The sequence below is a fragment of the Electrophorus electricus genome, chromosome 24, assembly GCF_041902795.1.
Source record: "Electrophorus electricus isolate QZ-2024a chromosome 24, ASM4190279v1, whole genome shotgun sequence".
Taxonomy (NCBI): Eukaryota; Metazoa; Chordata; class Actinopteri; order Gymnotiformes; family Gymnotidae; genus Electrophorus; species Electrophorus electricus.
In genome coordinates, this window is record NC_137520.1 from 3,968,950 (window position 1) to 3,977,711 (window position 8,762).

At 41.6% G+C, this 8,762-nt stretch overlaps 1 protein-coding gene across 1 annotated transcript in view; it reads left to right on the top strand.

Annotated features, from left to right (window-relative positions):
* Positions 1-268: 268 nt before the first annotated feature.
* Positions 269-8,762, top strand: part of kcna10a (potassium voltage-gated channel, shaker-related subfamily, member 10a) — a 20,698-nt gene continuing 12,204 nt past the window's right edge. The window contains exons 1-2 of the mRNA XM_081707103.1: positions 269-850; positions 4,476-4,608. The gene's annotated coding sequence lies outside the window, so the exon portion shown is untranslated. The remainder of the gene's footprint in view (positions 851-4,475; positions 4,609-8,762) is intronic.

Sequence of the window (8,762 nt, forward strand, 5' to 3'; positions counted from 1 at the left end):
ATCGAGTCTGAAATGTAGCTGAACGCTGATAAAGTTATTTTAGCTAATTATATTTGTAGTCTACTGTAATAATCAAAAGTTAATATTTTGGAAGGTACAATATGCAGCTTGGGTGCATTTGGAACTGAAAATCCATAGGGGCAAACAGAAAGTGTCAACCTTTTCATCTTTCTGGCCTGAGTATTCCACAGTCTCTTATCTTCTCTTTCAGCTCTCCAGTGCTTCTGGGAGCTGCAAAAAGTTGGTTTTTTTGTAAATTTTTTTTATTTATTTATTTATTTTTGATAGCACAAAGAGCCTCATAACATTTGCTCATTTTATTATGTGTTATCCAGTAAAACGGTAGAATATTGGACTCCGTTCAAACAGGCGCCCAACATAAAGAGAACGGAGACGCCTTTAGGCGGCACATGATCCAGAGGGCGTCACTCGAAATAAAACGTAATCACTGTCATTCACTGATGCTGATGTCAGACAAAGAAAGAGAAGAGAACCTAAAAGATTTGCCAAACAACTGTATTTTATGCTTCACATATGTAACATTTACAGTAATGAATAGCGACATAATATTTTGTGTCGCACAGAAAAGGCTATAAAATTAATTGTGATAAATTGCATACTTTTACTTTTTTTTTTTTTTTTTTTTTGAAAACGGAGACCTGATCTGCGTAAACTAATGATCTGTTATGTCATGCGGCTTCATCTGCCCAGTTGTTGATTTGTTCAGCCAGTCCTGTCCCTGCGCACACAAGCCTCGGGGCACAACATGGATGGAAGACAAACTTAACACATCAAGGAACCATGTAAGGAGCTCCGCCGGCATTTTCCTCTTCGCTGCTAGATCTCTAAGGTACGGGCACGCTTTGGTTAGAATCTGATTTAAATAGGTTTTACTATTACAGCTACCACAATATGGAGGGACCTTTATTGTCTGGACTCAAATCCTGGTTGGGGATGCGCGTCACTTTCCTGAACCAGCTGTTGCACAGTCTCACGCTTAGATAGCGTTGGAGCGACGTCGCTTCCGCTTGGAGAACACGTCTGATTAAACCTGGGCGTTCAAAGAATTCTTCTTTGCTTGTTTTGTTGTTCTCATTACTTTAATTTGGGCGCATTTGCCGTATGAATTCGAGTGTCACATTAGATTCTTTTTTTGGTTTGGCATTGCGTGGCTGATTGATAAAGTATTTATTTAATATGCCGGAACTATATTTAGCATGGTATTTGCATTTAAAATGTACTGAAGGCTGATTCATTTGTATTTGTTTACCTTCACTGCTTTACACAGCAGGGAGGCTCATGCCACATGATTCCTCTCATTCATCCAGACACTTTTAAGTTGGTGAAAACGACAGATGTCTCCCTTTGAGATTCAACATGAACATATTAAACCAAACAAAACCAAACAAACAACAACAACATCAACAACGCAAACCTCTGTAATTTCCCATACACACCTGTGATTTCTGGATTCAATACGATCAGATCTACATGATAAAAAGACTGTGATAACACTCTCAGTAACACAGTGTTACATTTTCCCAAATTTACAGAGTGAGATAAAACTGTTAAATGCTAGCTTATATGACAGTATTTGAGACACTTTAACTATATCTTAAGCATGGTGTTTGTGACAATTTAGTATTGTCATGACCACTTAAAGTGCATTATAGTATTTTTATGTTTTAGGTCAGGGAATAATTCCCTTTACAAGCATCCATGGCACAGAATGGATACGACTGTCACCATTTAAAGATCAAGCAATCTCTATAATAGCTCAACATTTCATTACAATGGAGGCCTGTATGGAATGAGTCTTAGTTCGTGTAACTTTTCTCTGCAGAACACGAGGAGAAGGTTAGGGAGGTGTAAACATCACGGTACTCAGAGCCAATGTTCCATAGTGTTTCAAGGGCTGCATTACTGTAAATAACATAAGACACAGAAATGCTATCTAAAGTGTCTTGCACTGCGTTGCACACTCTTTGTTTCCTGGTGAATATATCATCTCCACCTAATAGGTTGTGGTTTCATCGGGGTATTGGAATACATTATTGCCGTTCCAGATATTTGTTCTGTGTATCAGCCGTTACTGCCTGATAGTTGGAGTCTAGGCATTGTGATTAGTGTAGCTGTGTGATATGTATGGCGGAGAACATACTAACCCATCCACTTACTACACCTCCCTCACTTTACTCCCCTTCACCCACACCCTTTACCTCACCCTGGGTGGTGGGTGGTGGTGGGACATCCCAGGCCTGCACTTTGGCCACTGAAACATGTCCTTCTTGAGCGCCAGCACAGATGCATGCCCACCGGGGTTCTGGTTCTTGATAGTGGTTTTCCTACAATAGGCATAGCTAATTAATATATCAACTCTTCAGAGTGTGTTGTAGTAATTTCAGACAGAAGTAAGATTAGGTTATATTTCTGTAATACTGTCCAAAGCCACTGAAGCTGAAAGTGTTAGGCTATGCATTAGCTATGTGTTAACAGTCAGATTGTGTTGTGCTTGCCTGTTCATGTGTGGATCTGTGTGTGTGTGTGTGTGTGTGTGTGTGTGTGTGTGTGTGTGTCTTTATCATCATGCTGTGTCAGTTGGCTCTGGCACTGTCTTCACTCTCACTCTCTTCCTCCTGCCTGCACAGTAAGCCCCTCATTATGACACAGAAAAGAGGAAACTATGCTAAAAACGCCAGCAGCAGCTGAGAGTCCCCGCAAGCTTCTTCGGCTGCTGCCAGATACAATGTGCTGTAATACTGCAGGCATATCCATCTGTCCACCTTCTACCTCCAGGGTTATGCGAGGGTCTAATGGGGCTTTTCTGCGTTTTGCTCTCAAATACTCTGCACTTCTGCTGTTTAATTTTGGGGATATTTCCAAGCTTGGTCAACTTGAAGTAATCGAGGAGATCTTAATTAGCAGCCAGCTTGTTGTTGTAGGGAGCATGGCAATTACTTGATCTCTTTAGGCTGTAAGCATAGAGTAGGAATTAGGGATCAAGATGAAGGCAGTAGGGAGTAGGGAATAGGGAGCAGGAACTATGGAGTAGGGAGGAGAGAACCTATATTAAGGAACAGAGTGCAGGATGTAAGGCAAGAGTCATGCAGTGTTGATTAATGCTTAGTAATGCCCATAATGCATCAAGTTGGCTTCATATGAGCAGATATGACAGATTTAGGCACGACTGGCAGCAGGTAATTATGTTCTTATATGCCAGTTTCACCAGAATCTTGCATTTAAAAAAGGCAGTAAGATATTTTCTGTAGTAAAACTTAACAAAATGTTTGATATGACATTGCAGGATTCCTTAGGTCCCTGTATAGTGAGGAATATTGATTGTTTTGTAGCAAACTAAACTGTGCAGTTATGCTTGAGCAAACACTGGTAGCTGGTTTGTCAGTCAGTGGTCCAGTTGGCTGTACATTCCTGGGGGTTGTATTTTGTGCTCACCTCTGGGGCCTGCACTCTGTGGTTAGAAAGACTTCCGTATGCGCTCATCGGGCATGTCCTCAGGATGTACTCTACTGATCATGGATGTTGGGTGTTTCTGTATTGGTTTGTGTGTAGTATCTGTGTATCTGTTGTATCTGTGTATTGGTGTGTGTGTATGTGTGTCCAGGGAGCCTGCCACTCTGTGATCAAGTATTCTTCTCCTCAGGGTTAAAACACACAGACATACACACACAGACACATGTGCGCACACACAAACATAGACACAAACACACACACACACACACACACACACACACACACACACACACATACACATACACACACACAGCTAATTCATCTTCTTCCCTAGGGAACTCTGTTACTTTGTTTATCTCTGTAATGACATATTGACAGGTTCAATAACCAGGAGTGATCTGGATGGATCTGAACAGACCACCAGCCAGAGAGAAAGCTAAATCATCCAAACCTTGGATTCAGGGCTACAATAAATGCACTTAAACTCCCCTTATGTGCTTTCCAGTGAGCTATTCTGAGCCCAATCAATTCACAAGTTCACAAGAACAGAATGATAGACTTTGGAAAGGTATTTAACTACAGCAATAAACATGAAGAATCCGTGCTAGCCAAGCCACTGGTCTGTGCAAAACTATAAATGGCCTTCGCTCCTACAGGAACAGACTAGCATGCAGCAGAGCTAGAGACAGAGATAGAAAAAGAGTGAGGGTGTGTGTGTGTGTGTGTGTGTGTGTGTGTATGCGTGTGTATGTAATGTGTGTGTCGTTTCAGCTTCCCTTTACGTCAGATCCTTTTGTGAAGGATGGTAGGATGTGTGAGGGATGGAATGATGTGCATATATATATATATAGTAAAAGAGAAATAAAAGGCAATAGTAATAAACAGTGAATGAAGACCATCAGTAAACTGGTGTGATCTAGTGTAAAGGAAGTGTAGTGAAATATCACACTTGCACGTCTTTAACTACTTGACCTCATTATATAATTTCTAACATTTGTCCACAGGATATTGCGGACAGCACAGACTAAGCTCTGAGGATATATGAAGAGATTATTTTGTCTTGGAGTGACCTTCCACTCACTAATTACAGACTTTATGGTGGAGGGAACAGAATGTGTGTATACTGCCATCAAGGAGGTGAGTATACTGGTTGTGTGCATGTGTCAGACACTGTTTGCAAAACCTGTAACAGGTTTTTTTTTCTACCGTCTCTTTCTGACCTTTATCTTGCTGAATCGCCACATCCACATCTTTCCTCCTGTCTTCCTTTCCTGGTACGGGAAAGCTCAGCCGTGTCCTGGGTGGAGGATGAGCAGCACACGCACTGGTGCAGCACTGAGTCACACTTTCACATCAGAGATCCACACAGAATATCCACGCTAGAGAGAGGGATACACCTAATGTATCATTTGCAGTGTAATGTAATGTAATATAATCTAGCCTATTCCAGTCTAATGTAGTCTAGTCTAGTCTAATATAACTGGGTTTTAATATGAAGATAAAGAAAAACATGGTGCCACATTAAAAAATAATAATAGAAAACTACCAAACAACTTTAAATACACACATACATAATTACAAAAAGAGGGAAAGAGAAAATTTCTCATTAAAACCTGGATCTTGCAGCCTTGAGAATGTAAATAGAAAACATTTCCATCTGCAAACCTGTTGTTATTGTGTCTATTCTGGGCTTTATATATGCTCTATTTCAGCTACATTCTATGATGCTTCACATCAGTGATTTACTTCTTTCATATAATGCATTGCCTTGGGATATTGGGCCATTCACAACAAGAGTAGACGAGATTGACAGATGAGAAGCCAAACACAGGCCTTGAGGAATAACTCAGATGTTTTACTGGAAAGCAGGTCATGCTTTTGTGTCTGAAGTTGTATATTTGTGTGTGCGAAGCTGTACTTCTGTGTGAAGTTTTACTGTGTTCTGCAGACACTAAGGGAGCACCCCACACCATGCAAAAAATGCTCTGCCCATCCCCAGAAACCACCCATACAAAATTTAATGATCAGCCACTTACACAGTGAGTTCTTTTCAGAAACACATCCTAGAAATGCAAAACTGCCAGCTAGCAGACCAGCAGACTACATCTTTATGCGCTGAAGGCAGTAGAACAGAGTCGGCACATGTTGTAGACGGATAACGTACTTAGCGTTGACGCTAATGTTAGCACAGTTATTGAGTCAGCTTTTACTCCCCTGCTAAAGCACAAACACCACCTTGAATCCAGATCTGAAAGACCCATTAGGCCTGGAAAAATAGCCTTTATAAGGGATGACGGAACCTTTCTGCACCATGTGACCCTAAGCGTTGCTGCACCATTGCCTGCGTAAACTGCTTGCCAGCAGCGTCCGGTGATGCTAGAAGTCAAGTTTAAGAAATGTTCAGTTCTACTTCCAGGGCTAAAGGAGCTCGAGAAAGAGTATCACATACATCTTAGCTGGGGATAGTACCATTCTCCACTACAAAAGCCAAATGCATTCTTTACTCAGATATGGGGACAGTCATAGCTAAAATCACATGACTAGAAACACTTGGAGTCATTGCAAAGGTACAAATCCTGCACTAGAAGTTTCCCAGAGATAAGCACTTACAAAGTTTCTTTCCAAGACACCTGTGCATGTCTGTTAGTTCTAATGACCCATAGACCCTATCACTCTTATATTGTGATGACATTATTATAATACAATAGTCAGGTAGTGGTATTATTTCTTGTTATGCTCCCAAGCAAGCTATACGCATAAACTCTTTATGACCGTTTTAACACTGTGAGTACATTGCTAAGTGAAATCAAAATTTAAGAAATCGATTAAATTAAAGATCACCCCAACCCCCAAACACATTTCAGCCATAATACACAATACACAATGCTGGATTAAAATCCACAGGAGACACCACTACCAGAGAAATCCTTGGGCAGGCATAGGAGGAATTTAACTTTTATATTATGCCTGAAAGTATCTTTAGATACTATCTGAGAAAGATAGCCAAGGTCAGTGCCTCTAAACAGATAACCGTGAAACACTTGTACATGCTTTTGAGTCACATCATGTGGATTACTGCAGTCTTTTGTCCTACCAAAGAAGTACGACAGAATCTTACACAGAGTGCGAGTCTTGACACATGAGAATGAGTGAGCATATTTCACCTATTCTCAGACAGCTGCACTGGCTACCTCTGGCTTTTAGAATTGATTTTAAGATAATCTTAATGAGCTTCAAATGCCTATATGGTCTCACCCCATTGTACCTCAATGAATCTTTTATCAGAATGGTGATGCAGTCTTTCTTATTATTGCCTTAAATTTTGAGATTCCCTTCCTAGTGAGAGAACCCTTGATAATCTAGGCATTAGTTACCAAAACCCTTGACTCAACAGCAGGAGTCCTTAACATAAAGAGTCATTAATTATGATTAATATGCATTTTCTATTTTATCATCTTCTGTAAACGAACACACCTGATTTGGAAAGTAACACTGTTAGTTGGAAAGCCACGTGTTAAAACATTTGCTGTGACACAATGGACCAGATAAAACCTGAAAACTTCCAGTTGATAAAAATGTAATCCATTCATAACTTTCACCATGATGGTAAGTACAAAGTTGCTCCGAATTCTTCTTGTACATCATAGCAGAGCAGTCTGGATCTGTTTATAGTTTCTTTCTCTGTAACACCTCAGTGCATTTCTTATGGCAAATAAAAGTTTGTGGCATTCTGAGATCCCATTCTATGTACTCATACTATTGGAGTTCAAAGTTTGCACTCATGCTCATCCCAAACAGACCAACGTAGCTCTTAGGCTAACATAAGGTCAAACACAGACTTACACACACACACACACACACACACACACACACACACACACACACACACACACACACACACACACACACACACACACTCAAGTGGTGATGGAAGTTTTCAGTGGTCAGTAGCTATTTGTTCTGTTTTACTGTCAAATACTAGCTTGTTTCATTCATGTTTTAGTTGCAAAATTGAAAAATATGACAGTGGCATATATGTGAGAGTACCTAAGGAGCCAAAAGAGAGGCTAATAATCGTATTTTTGCCTTGACACATGAACAGTGTAACAGTTTTGAAAATATATGTATGACAAAACATCCCAAAAAGTCACACTAAGCCACGTGTCAAAGTTTCATGTTGATGTACTAAAGGAACCAAAAGGAACCTGTTCACATTAATCACACACACGTGGACTGGTTTGCTTTATGTGTTACATCACAAAGATGCAGTTATTACACACATGCCAAGACAAGGAAAGTTGAAATTATAGCATGTGCATGCATGAGCCCCTCCTCAACGGTGCAACTGCCGGCACGCCAGCCTATCGGGCTATGTCCCCGAAACCAACACCAAACGGCGAGGCCGGAGGACCAAACTACCTAACACAGCAGCACAGAGGGGAGGAAAACAGGGACCAAGATGACCACAGATTCAGGGACGGTCACTCTCAGAATCTGCTGACCATGTGTCTATCACAGAGGGGGATTCTTCCTTGAGGGCCTCCTCCACCTCCATTACTGGATCCCCCAAGGCTGACGTTGTGGTACTCCTCACTCTGTTCATATTCCCTATAGTCCTCCCGGTAGTCCCAATAGTGATAATAGGACCCCGCGGTGCCCGAATCTGGAAACTGGTCGCCATTGTACCGGTTCCGGTAGTCTGTCAAGGGTCTCTAGGACTCCACAGAGTCCAAGCCGGTACTACACTCAGGGCCCCCCCAAATTTTCCAGGAGCACTCTCCCCTGTTGTACCAGTAGAGAGAGTGCCCAAGAGTATGCGGGGTTTCCCTGCAAGGGCTGGGGAGAAAAGGTTACGCACCTTCTTCCCCTTCTTCTTCTTCTTCTTGCTCCTCTTCCCTGGCATCCTTTGATGGTCAGTGTTTCTGTAGTGACGGGAGGCTTGGCAGGATGCAAAGAGGAGCAGTGTAACACACAACGACGTTTACTGAAGGCCACAAAAAGGACAACGTAGCGCTTAGGCTAACATAAGGTCAAACACAGACAACATCCACAATTAAACAAGAGACATACACAAGTACAATAACGACATGAAACGAGGAGCAGGTGTGAAACACGGGGAGGGAGTGGCCATACGAAGGAACGCGTGCACACACACACACACACACACAGTAGTTCCCACCATTATCAATATACATCGCTTTCTCTCTCTCTCTCTCTCTCGCTCTCTCTCTCTCTCTCATATATATATATATGTGTGTGTGTGTGTGTGTGTGTGTGTGTGTATGTGTGTG